Source organism: Pleurodeles waltl, chromosome 7 (genome assembly GCF_031143425.1).
Source record: "Pleurodeles waltl isolate 20211129_DDA chromosome 7, aPleWal1.hap1.20221129, whole genome shotgun sequence".
Classification (NCBI taxonomy): Eukaryota; Metazoa; Chordata; class Amphibia; order Caudata; family Salamandridae; genus Pleurodeles; species Pleurodeles waltl.
In genome coordinates, this window is record NC_090446.1 from 1,337,914,914 (window position 1) to 1,337,932,910 (window position 17,997).

Consider the following 17,997-nt stretch of genomic DNA (forward strand, 5'->3'; position numbering starts at 1 on the left):
ATCACCATAAACCTTTCCGTCATGCCATTTGCAGGAAAAAAAATACTTTCTTCTGCAGCACTTTTTCCCCAAGAAAACGAAATTTAGCATTTTTTGTTGTTAATTTCTCAGTCCCCTCCAGAGGAATCCACAAACCCTGGGGGAACGCCGGGAGCCCTGGCAAGCGTTAATGCACGAAGTTGGTGCACACTAAAGAGAAGCCTGGCTCGGCGTGCAGCTGCTATGGTCTGTTTATTCCAAAGGAGGCGGATACGATTTGCCTGAGGTGCAGGGGCGGTGGAAGACCTTTCTGTGACGGGCTGCGCTGAGCTGCGCGGAGCCAATAGTGAGGGAGGAATCTCGAAGCATAATCGAAGGGCAAGGGCTACAAGAACTGGATGGAATGCCAAACATTACACACCCTCGGTGGGCTGAGCCGCAGCTGTGAGTTACCAGTCTAGTATTTACTGGCACCAGGCTAAGATGGCCGCCGTTATAAATAGTACTGCATCCTTTTTCATTGTTGTCCTTTTTCTGTTTTTTGTCTCCTTAGCCCATCAGATGGGAAAGGCAGCTGGGCTACCCTAAGGCAGAGAAAGGAGCCGTCGGTACCCGGTTGGTGTTCTGGTGTAGTGCTGGCATAGCGATCGGTAAAAGAGGAAGAGTTGCTCGGCATAGCCGTGTTTTCTGTTGCATAGGTGGGCGTGACGCCCCACCTCTCTTCACTTCCCCGTTGGACGCAGTCATAGCAGTGCTTGTTTTGAGAGGCGGGAAGGGAGTTCGCCACTCTGAGTGAGGCGCTTCGAAAGAGGTGGGTGTTTGAACACACATCTTATCAGGCCTCTGACCCCGGAGGCTGCACGAGGGTCTTTGTTGTGGGCAGGCCGGTGTGGTATTCATTCCCACGTTCTCCTCTTCTCCCGGGGTGTCGGATGAATCGAGCATGTGGTTTTTGGGAGAGGTGATGGGATCTCGCCTCTCCGCGAGGCGATGAGAGTAGCGTTGTGTTTTGAACTGATACTCGATGCCAGTGGGTTCAGCGCACGTGGGGCTGTGAAGTTGTTCGCCTTTCCGTTCTCAGGTCCGAGGGATCAGAGCGTTTGAATGAGAGACTGGTGTGAAAATCCACTTTTCCAAAAAAAAAAAAAAAAATCGATCCCCCTTAATGTTGATCTTGGGATTTCCTACGGACAGTAGGATGTTGAGCCCCTCCTCCTGTTTTCTACCAAAGACAGCACTGCACCAGGAGACCGTTGGGACGCGGCAGTTTTCTCTCTCCTTCAAGTGATGATACAAAAGCTTATCACAATATGGGACAAGTTGTGCTATGTTTTTACCCAGTTCTAGTTAAAAATCTGGTTTCTAGATACACAAGTAATGCATTAAAACCACAAACCTTGTTTCTATACTGCAGTCAGAGAAGGCTTACATATTTTTAGTAATTCACACTGCAGCTCTACATTTATTATCTTTTTATTGTGACCCCCCCCCCCCCCCCTTTCCAACCAAGGTATTCCCATCTATCTAGGATTTCAGTTTCGAAATTATTTTCAAATGCTGTAGTTTAGTTTGTTCAACTAAACCGAACGATGACTCCAGAAATAGAGATTTATATACTGAACGCTTAAGACGAAAAAGGCGTGCCCTGATGACACTGATTAGTAACTCGGCACTGGTTTTCTGAATAGTTTTTAGTATGGGTTTCTTGCTCTTCGCGCCCTATCACGCCTGTGTCACAGCTCTCCAGTGTAATCTCAAAAAACACCCCAAGGGCTTTATTTTGTCATTATAGTGCTGTATGCCCATGGACTTCGTACGATACACTTCTGGACTTCGCGCAAATCAATCGACTCGCGCTACAGCTAGTTATGTTGTTCCTCACATCAGTCATTGAAAACACAGCTAATGAATACCCAGCAGTGTCACTTGAAACCGAACTATGCAATGGTATCCATTTTTGTTGTCTCATTAACGCTCACAACATGCCTATGTTTGGCCGCCCACACAACCACTCATCATGTGCCTGTGGCCTGCTACCTACATCGCGTAATGATTGTCTGCTGTCTGCATCACTGTTTCACGCAACACTTCATGTACTAAAACCGCAATCAAAATTGCTCAAAAGATCAAGCATCCTCAGCCATCTAGGCCACTACTCTGCCACATCCACTAACGCTACATACCGGAGCTATACAATATACCACAGAGCTGCTTGACGCTATTTACTGCTCCCAATATCACACATTAACATCCACACTCAGCAGTACTTGCTCAAGCCACTCACCCACATCTAGTGGGTGAGGTCCTCTGGCCACAACAGTCACCCACACCACTCAACAACATTCACTGTTGCCACTTAATCACTCACTCACAACCATTCAGCCTCTCACACCACTGTCGCAGCATGTTTACTAACACAATCTGCTTTGTCATACAGATCACATACATACATCTAATTATACTGCTTAACACAATTTGCTTACTATACCATCTCTCAGCCACTCCCTTGGAAAATCAGTCTGTTCAGTTTGTTACATTAGAACATTGGAATGTTGAGAGTTCCATTGAAGACAGTGTAGCAGCTATATGAACTAGTATAGGCCTGCTCCTCTCAACATTTCAGTGTCCTAATACACCCCCCCTGCTTTTCTCTTTTCCCTGCCTCTTGAAAATCTACTAATTAAGCAGAGGAAAGCCAAAGGCAGAGGCTGTTCATGGGGACACACACAGCCTTCACCCTTCCCTCCTCATGTAGCACAGTGTCACTAGGGCTTCAGAAGGAGAGAGGGGTGATTGCTGCTCTGCTCTTGGGTCTCCCTAGCTTGGCTGAATGACAAAAAGCAAATCAGCCCAGCTGAGGACAACCAGGGGCTGACTTCAGCACTCTTTCACAGCTGATGCTGTGAATGTTCAACAGCTAACAGCTGTGGACCTGAATCCGGCTGTTGGCTGTAGTACATTTTTACCAAAAGCTGTGAACAAAGGCTTCAGAGCCAAGAAGATTTCAACCCCCTCGGGCTCCAAGAGGCCTTTATTTTTAGGTTGAGCATAACAGTGCGCAAGTGCTGCTTTTTGACCTGTTGTTATCTTTTCTGTGGGATTTAACCACGCCCATCACTTTAATTTGTTCCTGGGCCTGCCTTTCAAAAATCCCTTGATGTCGTTGGTAAATGCTTTACGTTTGTCATGCCTTGAGGCTGTTTTGTTACCACCTTGGAGACTGACATTGTTACATGGATTATTGCATGATCGGGCAGATAGCTTTGTGTCTGCGCACTAGTTTTTCTTTTTCCTCACCTCTTTGCGCATGGCGGTATGTTGTTTCTTCGTCTTTCTTGGTTCTGGGCATCTTGCTGTTTCTTTGCGATGTCTGTGGGGTCTTTTTTTTTTTTTTGGGAAGTTTTATGTAGAACAAGCTCAGCACAAAGATATTGGAGGGCTTTATTTTTTTGCAGTTTTATGTAGCGCAAACTTACATGAATGTTTTGGAGTGCTTTACATGAGCAACAGTTACTTTACACAAGAAAACATTCATTTTTGGTAGCAAAGGGAGATTAAGTGATTTGCCCAGAATTACAGGATGTTGAGCCGGCGCCAAGACTCAAATCGTGTTCCCCCAGCTCTAATGTCGGCAGCTCTGGCCCTTATGCCACATCCTGCTCCTGGGTTTTTTTGTCGGGTGCTGGTGCGTGTTGGGGCAGTCTAGGAACAACTTGTGTGTGTATTTTTTATTTTTTTTAAATATATTGCTTGTTAATACAGGTTCTGCCATTTCATAGCGATGCAAAGCAAGTGCAATTCTTAACAAAATCGCTATAATTTATTTGATTTGACGTTGCCGAGATGAAGAGGTGAAAAAGCTATGTCAGAATTGTAATCTGTGACATTCTCGTTCTCTCAAGACCTCTGCAGTGGGTACTTTAACCAATTGACTTGACTAGAGCTTACAACTAGGCGATAGCACAAACTTAGTACATCGGTATTACATCGCTTTACATGAGTACCGGTTACATTACACAAGAACATGTTCATTTTTGGTAGCAAGGCGGGATTAAGTGATTTGGCCAAAATCACAGGAAGTTGAGCAGGCAATGAGACTCAAACCATGTTTCTCATCTCCAAAGTCAGCAGCTCTGTCCCTTGCGCCACATCCTCTCCCCAAGGGTTCTTTGTCTGGTGGGTGTTGGGGCAGCCTGGGAATAACTTGTTTTTTTAATATAGTGCCTAGTAATACAGGTTCAGCCATTTCATAGCGCAGCAAAGCAGGCACCATTCGTAACAAAATTGCTATAATTAATTTGCAGTTGTTACCTTTTCTGTTGTTCTTTTTTTATACAGTCCATACTTTTTAAATGTTAGGCTGGTATTGCCAATGTGGAAGAATAATTCCTTTGTCTAACACACAGAAATATATGGCTGCCCCCTTTTCTTGGCTCCTAACTCTTTTGACCCTCTCATTCTCCAGGTTAAGTGCCAGAAAGAAGGCCTCGAAAAATCATAAAAATGTTACTAGACATGCAAGTCGAGTAGCTTAAATAATCTACTTGACCTAACTGTAATGTACTTGACCTGGAAATGGGTCTCAAATTGTGTCATCCTGGGCAAATATTGTATTTTACAGTCACCTTTTTCTTCATTCTCACATACAAGTGCACCTTCAAATATGCGAGTTCAGTATTTCTCTTGAAATAAAATCATCTTTTGTTTGATTAAATACACTAAACGTTTTCTCTATGTAAAATAAATTGGGTATATAAATATAGGGTACACATGATCAATGCATGACTTGCTTCTTAGTTTACTAATAGCCTTGCCATCAGGTCAGGAATGTTTCTCAGTTTGTTTAAACACTCACTTCTAATAAATATATTACTAAAGCATGTTGTGGTAGCGCACTGTCATTTACAGACAGTACATTTCCAAGAAATGTCCAAAAACCTTCCTACTAACTTGCAGCTTTACTGATAAAACTATATAGTGTATTAACAAGTATCTGTGAAAATTGGGTTTCAGAAACCATTTATAGTTTGCACATCACCAAGAAAAGTGTTCTGACTTTATTTTCCACCCTGTTAAAAAAAAAAAAAAGGTCTTTCACAGCTACTGACATATATTTTGAAATGTTTGTAAAGTTGACTCAGTTATATAAATTTGTGTTAGGAATAACCTGATAACAGCCTTTCATTTCACATAGGTCAGACAGTTCACCTTACAAAATCCTGGAACTCTGCAATCACAAGGAAAAGTATTTGCACTGCAAGAAGACAAACTGACCTTTGACCTCGGTCTCCTGACACAGAGCAAATATGATAGGTTTAAGATTTAAAGGCATCTTAATTGCTAATTCAGTTTCTGACTGAAGAGAACACCTGTTCTTTGTCCACTCGCCAGAAGGGGCGAGTAGGATCTAATAGCGAGTAGATTTTTCGAGCCCTGACAAAGATGCCTCTTTATGGCTTGTTTGCTGCTATAAACGTTTAGGTAAACACACTAGAAAGGGTTGCATCTCCAGATTATCACAGCCAGTCTATAAGAATGAGGTAAAACACTCCTAAAATGGCAGCCATGTTGTGTCCTCTCTCCTGCAGTGACAGGCCTGGGAGGGTTGATGTGGCACCTGGCATACATTCACTACACTCCAAACCAAAACACATAGGTAAACAACATTGGCAACACTAATAGCTCTAAGTCTCACAAATGTGAGACCTATTGCAAATGCTTGTTCTAATTGGAATATTCTGCCCTAATAGGGCGGAATGTTCTAATAGCTTTATATCCCGCCATAGCAGGGTTATAATGGCCATCGCCTTCAGCTCGGCCCTTTAACGCTAGAACGGGTATTTAATGGCCGGGCCGGTTACAGCTTGCTACGGCGGGCTATACAGTTATATTAGAACATTGGAATGTTGAGAGCTCCATTGATAGCAATGGATTTGCTCTTGGGTTATAATAGCTGATATAAGCCTGGAGCTCCAACATTCCAATGTTTTTCTTTATTTCTCCCTTTTTAATGTAGAACGTTCTATCATTCGTGGGTGGAATGTTCTAATAGCCTTATATGCCTTGCATGAACTCATTTATATGTCACATTATCTATCCAACCAGGAATATTTGAACTACAGCCAAGCCATTCACATCGCACAGCTACTTGCAACACATTTCTGCAATGCACTCACCAACATTTAAATCTGCATTTACCCATACCAAAACCAAATCTCATCAGTCTTTGACAGCACCCCTTAATTGTAACACCAGACTTCTACAGCATAATTAAACTCGCCCACACAGCCACAGTTCATCCTGAAGCACTCACCACGGTTGACACACATAACTATTTGTTTACACTTTTAAATCACCATCACCTGTTTACAACACCAAGCACACCTACCAGATGCAGTATCACTCTCCCAAATAATTGTGAGGAGCCAATCCGCGTTCCAGTCTTTCAGCCACATGCAACTCCAGTCAGCAACACTGAACACCATTTCTCCACTCACACTTGTGACACTGCTTACAGCACCAATTGCTCACACTGTTCATTCAGTATGAGCCTTTTGCAACATTTACTTAGTTACTTACAATACTGGCGTATCACAATATTACCCACATCCATTTACTTGTAACCACTTGTTTCATCATTTACTCATATAACTTATAAAAGCACCTGCAGCAATTCACTCTTACTAACAATTTACTATTCCACCCCCTGCAGCATCTCATAGAACTCACTACATAATCATTTGCACTGCTCCTCCACGAATACTGTACATGAGTTGTCCAAATACCCACCATTTGCACCTGCCACAGTCACTTCAGTCCTTCACTCACACAATACTTGTCTGCAGCCACTGATTCTCTACACTATTTGCTCCTACAATTCACTCACGCTAAGCCATTTAAACACCACTCAACAAAATAACTAATTGTGTGTATCACTCAGTCATGTACAATGCTACTTGGCCGGAACAGTCACTTGCAACGTCATTTGCCTCAAACTTTTGAACTACTTATTCACTATCATTTTCAGTAGCAGCCCAAGCCATTCGATAACTTCACCTACTATATTTCCTTTCAGTGCACCAGAGATGACTACTCCTCAGTAGTACCTAGCAGTAACCCTCAGGCACTTGTATCGACTCACACCATCACAACTTTTTGAAAAGCTATTTGAAGCCCCGTGCACAACACACAGGCAGTAATTTACGGTATAGCACCCTTCTTATTAGAATCTCTCCCACCATTTAGTTATTTTCTCATCACGCACTGCCACTCGGATTAGTCACTACTCTTCGCCTACGCACATTAGGAGCATCACACACTTATACTATTGTAGTTGCATTTGCATAGTACTTTTTACCCCTCACAAGATGGTGAATCACATTGTGGATTAGCACACTACTTCAGTGATTATTGCATTCTGTTAATCATGTCAGCCATTAGTGTATATTGTAGCAGGAGTGAGTAAAAGATGGGATGCTTAAGCTGGTATTCATTGCCGTTTGGTTGACAGGGTGTGATAATGAAGTGTAGCCTATTCAAGGAGATTTTTTGTGTTGTGTGGTAGGCAGAGGCTGCTCACAGTTTGTCACAAACTTGTAGCTGTGTCTAGAATGGAGCAAGGGATGATGAAAGATAAGTGCACCTACTATCCCTTAGAGAAAGTTTTGTTCAAATTATTTACACCATTCCTGAAAACTTGCTTTGACATCCAGTCACCCACATACATGTATAACCGTATCACTTAACACCGTTTACTAATCCCTCACTGGTCACTTGTTGAAACTAACACACTTACAGCATAAAAGTACCTGTTTGTCACACTGTCTGTAGACCCAGAGAAAGTCACACATCACTCAGCTTCTCACAACACACCCAAACAATACCACTTCTCCCCCACTCACAATCTGCACTTTCCCGTAGGAAAGCCAAGTATCATTGGTCTTTGGCAGCGTCCCTTATTAGTAACACAAATCATATACTTCTCGGTACAACTCTGTCACACACATCATTGAACCAAAGCCACTCACACACCTTTCGACTACACATCACTCACTTGACGCCACTCACAACCGTAATTGTTTATACCATTAACACCAGTCAGGTACTCTGAGCACCATTGCGTATGCACCCTCACATTACAGCATCAGTTCCTCACATTATTCACTTGCCATCAGCCAGTTATAACAGAAATTGGAGCACCAGTTGCTCACTACTCCACACATATGTTACCCACCCCACTTCATTCATCATTTGCAACATTACCCCCTCACTATTCATCCACTCATCATGGCACTCAGACAAAAACACTTCTAGATATTGAGTAAAACGACTCCCCTGTCGACACTTGCATCACTCACATTGACTACTATTCACTATGCCACTTCTGACACCATCGCTTGGCGCTCACTTCAGTTCTTAGCTATTTTTATCACCCAAAGCACTTATAGCCAGCCACTTACATCAGTCACGTCTGGCTGTTGGGCAATACTATTAAATATATCTGTTAGTCATGAGCACTGCCACTCGGCTTTGCACAGCATGACCTGGCCTCGTTCATGTTGTTCACATACAAAACAGTTACAGTAATCACTTGCCTCGGACATTTGCACCACCTATGCACTGTATCATTGATATTCCTCACCCCACTAAAGATTCTTGTCCTTAGTAATGCACAGCAGTAATCCGCAGCGATTCAATATCAGTCACACATATCCACTCAAAAAACTCCTCTAGATTTTGAAATAGTATCCCACGCAACTTGTGGGTAGTAATTCACAATATGGTACTGTCAACATCCTTTCTAGTCATTCTTGCCACTTGTTGTTATTCTTATCTAACTGTGCTACTCACATAACTCACTACTCTATTCAGCCACATTTAGAGAATCACCCACTTACTCTGTTGTAGTTGCATTAGTATAGCACTTCATAACCCTGTGGATGCAGTGAATTGCATTGTGGATGACTAGCAAGCTATTCCAATGCACATGATTGGTTGGAAGGCAGTGAGTTTAAAGTCTCGTATTTATGGACAGTCTTTTGGTGCTAGTTGTGGTTTGGAGAGTCGTAGTTTTCTTTGCCGCTGCTGATCATCAGTGTGTAGAGTAGCAGAAGTCAGTGAAAGATAGAACATATGTGCATTTAGAAATTACTTTGATTCATTAGAAGGGTATGGGAATGTATTGTGACCTGCATGGAAGTGTTGTCATGTTATGTGTGATTGGCAGAGACAACTTACGTTGTGAAGTGAATGTGTAATTGTGAATATGCATAGAGTGCACCTGTGTTCATGCCTGCTATTCACAGGAGAGATTTTTGTTCACATTTTAGAAAATGAAAGAGGCGAGGTTTACACTTTCTGAATTCCATGTGGTCTTTTACTTGGCTGAAGGGAGGACCCTTCCTGCAAGCAATGCTGAGTTTATCAGATTATGGGTACATGGTGAAGTGCTTGGAGGGATGGTGAAAAAGGTAGGATTGGGGACTCTACATATAGTGTGTTTGCACAGATTAGATGAGAACTGGCCTAGGTGGTGGTGATCTAAAACTTATGTTGAAAACCTAGATGAGTGCAAAGACTCTCAGTACGCATGATACAGAAGGTGTTTCTTGGGAATTGTTTCACCTGCAATACTAGGAAAGACTGTAATCTAAGATCACTCCCAGATTTCTTATTTTAGTCTTTAGCTGGCAGTGGGCCTAGTTCCTGGGGTCACCTCATTATGCTCTGACAGCTCTTCCAGTATTTGCAGGTTAAGTTTTCAGTGAGTTTTTTATATGGTGGTAGTTCATGCATATCTTACTGACACCACATATCCAAACACATGTAGAATATTACAGAGACACTCAAAACAATACTTTAGAAGCTCACATGCCATAAAAGCAATTGCTGTTATTTGCACCATTCATTTAAACTCTACTAACCACCCCAGTTGTCCACACCAGAAACCTCTTATTGACTTGCTCATAGGCGCTCAACCATAGCCCCATAGGACATTATTCTCCAATTGCCAAACATACCAAGAGTCAACCAGTGCCTAGTGTTCAATAGTGGAGTAAACACCTGCACCTGAAATAACTTTTTAACTTTCAATATTAACTTATCAGTAGTGGTAAGTGAGACCAAAATAAGAAAATAGTGGTAAGAGCTCAGAAAGGTAGCAAGAGCAGTAATGGGGCTGTGGCATAGGTTTATGTGTGTGTTTGCTTAACAATTCTGCAGTGTCAATAAATGTTATTAGGAATAGTGACCATCTAAGAAACCTCTGCATTAGTCCTCATGATATCATCTTGGAATAATGTAAAACACTCCTATATACCTCCATCGTAAATTGCCATGAGATCATCTTGGAGTAATATAAACCCATTCTGAAGTCATCACAATATCCTGAAATTTTGTAAACCTAACTCAGTCTCTAGCAAATCATCCTTAAGTAATACACATTCTCACCCTGAAAGTGTTTTGGGGTAATCCTGGATTAATACACATCCATCCTGATATAATCAAGTGGTTCATCCTGTAATAGTACAAGATCATCACATGGTTTGCAATGAAGTAATCCTCACCTAAATATTTCATCCTATACACATACTTGGTTTTGGATGACTTTGGTTCCCTCTTTTGATAGGGACAAGTAGAGAAAGTTGATGTCTGTGTGGGTTACTCTCTGTAAGGTGTGCTCTGGGTAGTTAGGAGCATTGTGCATACTTCCATGTTGACTAACTAAATCGTACATCCATCTTTTACATAATGATGCGTTACGACTTGTTCATGTAAGGCGTTTATTGTCATTCTTCTTCTATTTTGTTTCCATCTTATGGTTAGGTGTTATTGTAACAGAAGAAGATGTGTGATATTTTGCATGTTGTGGTCCTTTCTTTGTGTTTTTGTGTTGGAGTGTAAATTGAGTATTTTGCTTATTGTGGTCAACCACTAACTAAATAACCCATGATCTGGGAAATCTCACCATGCCTTTTCATGATAATCTTCATTGTGTGTCATTGATTGCACTGTGACAGCTGTCCTCTGCACTTATTACCAACCATTTTTCATATTCCCCACTCTCATCTTGACACTCTAAAAGTGTATAGGAACGGACAGCAAGCATTAATGTTTTTACTCATTTTAATGCTTTTGTAAATTGTTGTTGATAATACACCCATTTCACGTATTGGGATGTGGCCTTGCCACCTTCTATGGTGGAAAAGATATCCAGTAATGGTTTGTGGTCCATACACAGTTCATATTCCCCAGAAAATATTTTAAACTACTTCACCTGCCAAAAGCAGGGCAACACTGCTTTCTCTGTTATAGTATAGAAACTTTCTGCTCCCTCAAGTGTACGAGAAGCAAATGCCACCACTGCTTAGTTACTATCCATTTCCTGCTTCATTATGGCCTCAAGACTGTAAGTTTTAACATCGGTCACTAGAATGGTCTTATCTTTGTATTAGATCCAGGCTATGGCCTCCTTATCTTGTCAGAACACATCCTGCACACACTGGTCAAACTTTCTTCTTTAATAATTATTCTCTTGGCACTGATCCTTTCCATAATATGCTTTACAAACGTAGAATGATACGCTGCTATTTCTGTAAATGAACACAAATGTTCCTTTTTCCCTGGGAATGGAGCATCCTCAGTTGCCCTCATTGACTTGAGCTTTAATCCAATATTCTCTTTGGCCTGCAAATTTACATTTGTCAATGCCAAATTATGCATCCAAATCCAACATAATTTATTATGCTTAAAACCCTTTGCACCGCTAAATCATACTCTTTTTCAGGAAAAAAAACGTTATTGAGCTTTCTTAAAGTACAGGCATTAACTCTGCCACATAGCTTTGGAAATCGTTGTACATTTGTATGTCAGTAGCCCAAGCCTAGGCAAAAGGCAGCACAGTGCAATATATGGTCAAAGGCAAGCATAGTATCAGTGAGTAAGAAGAGATTTAGGACGGTTAACACATTGTGATGTAGTGTTCTTTAAAGAGGTGAGTCTTCAACGTACCATGAGTTATCTTGTCTCTATCTCAGAATATCTTTCATGCAGTATTACACCATCCCCCACCATCTCCCAAAGATTTTTTTTTTTAAATGCATGGATATACCCTTGAGGTATCTACCATCTGTTTCCAATTTAGAGCATTTGTCCATGTCTTCGTTCCATTCCCACAATGGAGTGGTGTTTCTACCCTACACCTTCTCACAATGTTCATCAGTGCAACCCTAAATTAACAAGTGTATATGTTTTTCTGGTGCCCCCATTTGTTCCATGAGCACCAACAGTGTCTCCTTGGATGTTAATTTTATTTGTCCATTAACTGAATGAGATGTTGATGACTTCTTGTCTAATATATATATTGTTTTTGGAACAGTTCCAGACAATGTTAATTAAGGTACCCCCAACCCCCCTCCTCATGGCATCTAGTGCAGTTTGGGAATCTCTGTTTTCACTGTGGTTAACAGGGCTCGAAAAGTCCCCTCCCACTCGTTACGGAGTTTTATTTTATGAGGTCCAGCTGTTTTCAGATTCCACTCCACCCTGGACAAAGAACAGGTGTTCTGTTCAGTCAGAAACTGAATTAGCAATTAAGATGCCTTTAGATCTTATTCTTGACACATTTGCCTTGTGTTCAGAGACAAAGGACAAAAGTCAGTTTGTCTTCTTGCAATGCAAATACTTTTCCTTGTGACTGCAGAGTTCCAGGATTTTGTAAGGTGAGGTGTCTGACCTATGTGAAATGAAAGGCTGTTGGTATCAGGTTTTTCCTAACACATAACATTTATATAACCAAGTCAACTTTACAAATATTTCAAAATATATTTCAGTAGCTGTGAAAGACCATTTTTTGTACTTCTGTGTGATGAAAATATTTTAGTGGGATGAAAAAAAGTCAGAACACTTTACTTGGTGATGTGCAAATGATAAAAGTTTTCTGAAAGCCAATTTTCACAGATTGTTAATACTCTATATAGTTTTATCAGTAAAGCTGCAAGTTAGTGGGAAGGTTTTTGGACATTTGTTGGAAATTTACTGTCTGTAAATGAGAGTGCGCTACCACATCATTCTTTAATATATATTTATTAAAAGTGAGTGTTTAAACATAAACTGAGAAACACTCCTGACCTGATGGCAAAGCTATTTGTGAATTAAGAGGCAAGTCATGCATGGATCATGTGTACCCTATATGTGGGCTAGATTTGTTTACATAGAAACATTTAGTGTATTTAATCAAACAAAAGAGGGTTTTTTTTTCTTCGTTTTTTTTCCAGCAGAAATGCTGAACTCACATATTTGAAGGTGCACTCATGTGAGAATGAAGAAAAAGGGGACTGTAAAATACAATATTTGCCTAGGACCACACAATTTGAGACCCATTTCTCTGTAAAGTACATTAGTTAGGTTGAGTAGATTATTCAGGCTACTCGACCTGCAGGTCTAGTAACATTATTATGATTTTTCGAGGCCTGGTTAACTTCTTAAGGGTGTAGTAGATCCTGTGTAAGTAGTGGAATATGATGAGGTAAAAGAGAGAGTGGATGGGCAAAGTACCAGCTACCTTAGCTACTCTCTACTCTTCCATCATTGATCGTGCCTGGTTTATTTTCCAGCTAGATCATAATTATGTCATTGGGTGTGGGTTACTGGAAAACAATACCTCCTTTAAATATACCCTATTACTAATGGTTCTAGAGGTAGTTTGGATTGTAACTGAGTAAAGTCAGATGGGGTGCATCAATTTGAGTTGTAGAGATTTGAAGGAATCTGAACAATTGTGACTTATGTAATTGGAATTTATCGCTTTGGTCTGTAAATTAATAAAATCCCCTTCCCGTATATTGTTCAATTTGGAAATGCCAGTGTGATCCTAGGTTTTGAATTTGATGGCCATCTTGCCTATCGGCAGCCAGTCACCCTTCCAGAAGGGGGTGACCAACATAATTTGTTTATACCAGGCACTATGTGAGAGGTATTTTGCGCCATGCCTTTGGTACCACTTTGGTAGCTTCTGGGTGGTGTTAGGTGAAACCTTGGTACAGGAGATAAGATGGTTTGGTATCTTAAAAATATTGTAGTATCAGTCTGTATGCCAAAGCGTTTGTCTGAGACAGTATTAGAATTAGACACATGCCATACCTTGTCCTCCGTCATATGTAGTCTATGTACATTTTGCTCAGACAACCCCCTGTTGTTCACCTAACCCCAAGCATATCCGTAAGGTGGATTTCAGTTTGTTGAAGGAGGATTGTGAAATAGAGTGGGGGAAATTTTGTAAGACTTACAAGAATTTTGGAAGAGGTATCATTTTGACGTTTGGTATTCTATTTGTTATAGACAGGAAAGCGGTTCAGTTTACGGATATTGTGGTTTAAGCTGCAACAGCAAGGGGAAACTGTTAAGATACCTTGCTTTGGGAGAGCATAAAGCATTGTGGATTATAAGGTATTTAAAACTTGATGTGTGTATTTGGAGGTGATGCTGCCGGGGGATCTCACCTTCTAATTCGCTAGGGGTACCAACAAAGATTTATTACAATTAACTGTTAAACCAACTACGCAACTCTTTCCTAAACTGCAGCAGCATTCAGGCACTCCTGATGAATACAGGGATGAAGTTCGAGTTCCTGGGTGCATAGATGGAAATGGCCTCTGTGTTGTTTTTTTAATTTTTTACACTTCTTAGTTTGCAGGTGTCCTGGCTGTGGGTGTGCCAAAATCCACCAGAGATGGAGCTTGTCTGCAAAACAAGCCTTGTTCTTGCTTGTAGTATTTTTTTAAAACAAGATGCTTATTACACAATCTCGAGTGAGCATGCGCTCAGCTTGATCATTCGAAGGAAATATTAACCTCAGTAGAACTTTTCGGTCTGTGTTGTGCAAGGCTACAGTTGATCTTCACCCCTACACCAATATGTCATTTTGAAGATTCATACACTCTCCATCATATATTATACCAAATAAAGCAGAGGTTGGATCTAATGGCGTCCTTACAAACCTAAATGTGCCCTCTAGTGTAACAAATTATGTCTGATGTCTAGATTTAGAGTGCATCTTGGTCAGGTGCTTGGCATTTGACAGATCAAGTGTGGTAAACATTTCTGCCTCCCTGACGGTGACCATCATCTCATTGATTTTTGGTAACTGATGTCTGTCCTCCCAGGTGCACTTACTTAAATCTCTAAGGTTGATGGACATTCTGATTTTTCCATAGGATTTTGTAGCAAATACAATATGACTTAGGCATTCAGAATACTCAATGGCTTCAGTGATTTCACTTTCATACAAATGATTCAACTTATTACACAGCTCATTTAGTCACATTAACTGCACACTTCACTTTATGAGCATAAGGTTCAGCAGCCTCACGTAAAACTGTGCAATGCATGAAACCCTTCAACCATTCTGCTTGTTTGCTGAATTCATTGGGAAATTCATAGGTCCACCAATACCCATCATCAATAATTGCTCTTGATGATTTGGATTTAAAATCACTCCCAAATACTTTAGCTCTCTCAAGTCCAACAACATTTAGCATTTCTTCAGTAAATAAACTCTGCTATGGGTATGGCATCCCTTAAATTCAAAATCTGTATTAAAATAAACTCACAAAGGTAGTTGTTATCCAAAAATGTCCAGGCAAACATCTGTACTATGTAAACTCACATCTCCTATCTTGTTCCTTCACTGCTCTGTCTTTGATAACATCTGTGGAGCATCATTCTCCTTACTCCTGCCCATCCATCGTAGTAAAACCTTAGAACATGGTACTCTGCCCCTCTACAAACAGAAGATTTGTGGAGGTGTTTCATAGCTCCATGCAAGTTTCCTTCTCTCATATTTCCAATCCAGATTACTATCCAGCATTAATTATATACATTCAAATATTCTTCTAGCCCATTGTCTCTTGGGTGGTACAATGTTGTTTTTTTGATGTCTTGTAACTAGCAAATCCCCAAACAGCATAATGGATTAAGAAATTGACTACAGCCCATTGTAGAGATCATACGTTTTGGTGAGTCCACTTTAGAAAAAACCTTAATCAATTCCATAACACCATCTTTAATATGATTAGTAGCATTGGTATAAAAGAGGTTCATGTGAACTTACAATCATTGAGCTTTCAGGGACAGTGGCAACAAATTCCAAGGATTGCCAAGCTGCCCCTGAGGTTTGCAAGCTTAAAACTGGCATAACAGCCACAATTTGGCCCAACGGATGAATAAGGAGAGAAAGAGGTGTGTTGGTAAGATTGAAACACTGCATGTGAAAGGGAAAGGAGAAGAAAAGGCAGGAGGATCTGGATAATTAAGGATGATAGTAGTGTGCGGCTCTGCACCTCAGTGCAACTGGAGACCATCACTGACCCCCACCTAGTAAGGGAAGGGTTTAAAAACGGGTTTGGCACCTAGCGACAAAGCAATACATTATCTACATTGTCGCTAGGATCAACGGGCTGCTGCCTGATACTGAGATCACCCGCGGACAACTACTGTGAGTTGCAAGTTATGCATGCCGATTATCAGCAGGCGGAAGGTCAGAGAACTATTCTGTATTAAAATGTCACTTAGCCATGGACTGCATAATGACGCATTTTGGAGGACGTGACTAAGTGGATCGGATACTGTCAGATTTGATCACTGGTTTAAAAAACCCAAGTGTTCAAACAGATCCTTAGCTGTCATCTTTTGAAAAAATCTGCTCATAGCAAAAGCTCAGTTGCAGTGTACGAAGTAAAACACATTACAACACAAAGCCTGGGTGAGAGACTTCAATGCAAGGCATAGGACCAGTAACTTAATTTGGGGGTGTTACCCTGTTTGGTCTTCTGAGAAGCTTCACAAGAGGTGATCCCCTAAAGGTAAATGTGTTTAAGACTGCTTTTAGCAGCAGACATTCTGTTCTGTGGCTCCTGGCTCCCAGTTACTTCGGCATCACTTAAACAACAGAGCCCTCTAGTTTCCCACGTCCAAGAGCAAGTAGTTCAACCAGTCCACGCTTGTGTATAACATTTATTACTTATACAATCAGGACTATCAGTCACAAAATGCAAAGGAAAACCTTGTCTTGATGACAGGCTCACAAACCGACCTGGGAAAGCTCTGAAACAAGTTCTGTAACTCAGACACCTCTGCACAGCTTTGGTTCGGTGTGCATGGGTGCAAGCAATATATGGAGGAGTCCTAGTCTGCCTCAACATGTACCTGTCAAGAGTGCAGCATCACTGTGGCCCATGAATTTAATTTTAGGAACCCCAACTACACCCCCAACAAGGAACATGGTTTATTAACTGTGGAAAAAGGGTCTCCTGTACCTTCTTGGATCAGGGCCCAAGGCACTCTTGCCACACCACCACGTATGCCCTGGCTTTAAGGTCATGTCAGAACTGATGGGGAGGGGGGGGGGGGGGGTGAATGAACACCACTTGAAGAAATACCAAGCAGCCAAAGACGAGGGGTGGGGGGAGGATAAGAAGAAAAGGAGGGCTAGCGGCAGGACCAGGTCCACAAAGACAAGAGGATAAGGAGTATTATGACTAAGTTTAAGAAGAATAGGTGAAGGAGGAGTAGGTAAGTAACCACCAAAAGGACTAGGAACACAAGGAAGACATGGAAAAGCAGGACCAACAGGATGATCAGAAATAGCAGAAAACAGGAGCTCAAGACAAGGAGAATAAACAATAAGTACAGAGGAATGGTAACGTGAAAACCAGGAGGAACAAGAGGGGCGCGATAACCAACGGGAAGACTATGAGACTGGGACAATTGGGTACATTCACCAGACCATGAGAAGGAGGACCCAAAGGATCAAGAACAGAAGGTGAATGAGGACCAGTACACAACCACAAGGATGATCAAGAGGATTAGCATGACAAAGAGGCCCAGATGGGAATAGCAACTAGGGAGACTAGTACCATTAGGGCTACCATGAGAACCCGAACAACCAAGAAGATCAAGACCAGGGCAACCAAGAGGAACCAGGCCAACAAGAGGTCAATGACCAAAAGTGATACAATGCCA

General features: G+C 41.4%; 1 protein-coding gene across 4 annotated transcripts in view; it reads left to right on the forward strand.

The window, feature by feature from the left end:
• The first annotated feature begins 255 nt into the window (after positions 1-255).
• LOC138246268 (E3 SUMO-protein ligase KIAA1586-like) overlaps positions 256-17,997 on the forward strand; it is a 41,491-nt gene continuing 23,749 nt past the window's right edge. For 2 of the 4 annotated variants that reach the window (XM_069200697.1, XM_069200696.1), the window contains exons 1-2: positions 256-423; positions 533-790. The gene's annotated coding sequence lies outside the window, so the exon portion shown is untranslated. Of the gene's footprint in view, positions 424-532; positions 791-14,362; positions 14,425-17,997 lie in introns of those variants that run through there. The other 2 variants (XM_069200698.1, XM_069200699.1) reach the window with 2 other exon arrangements.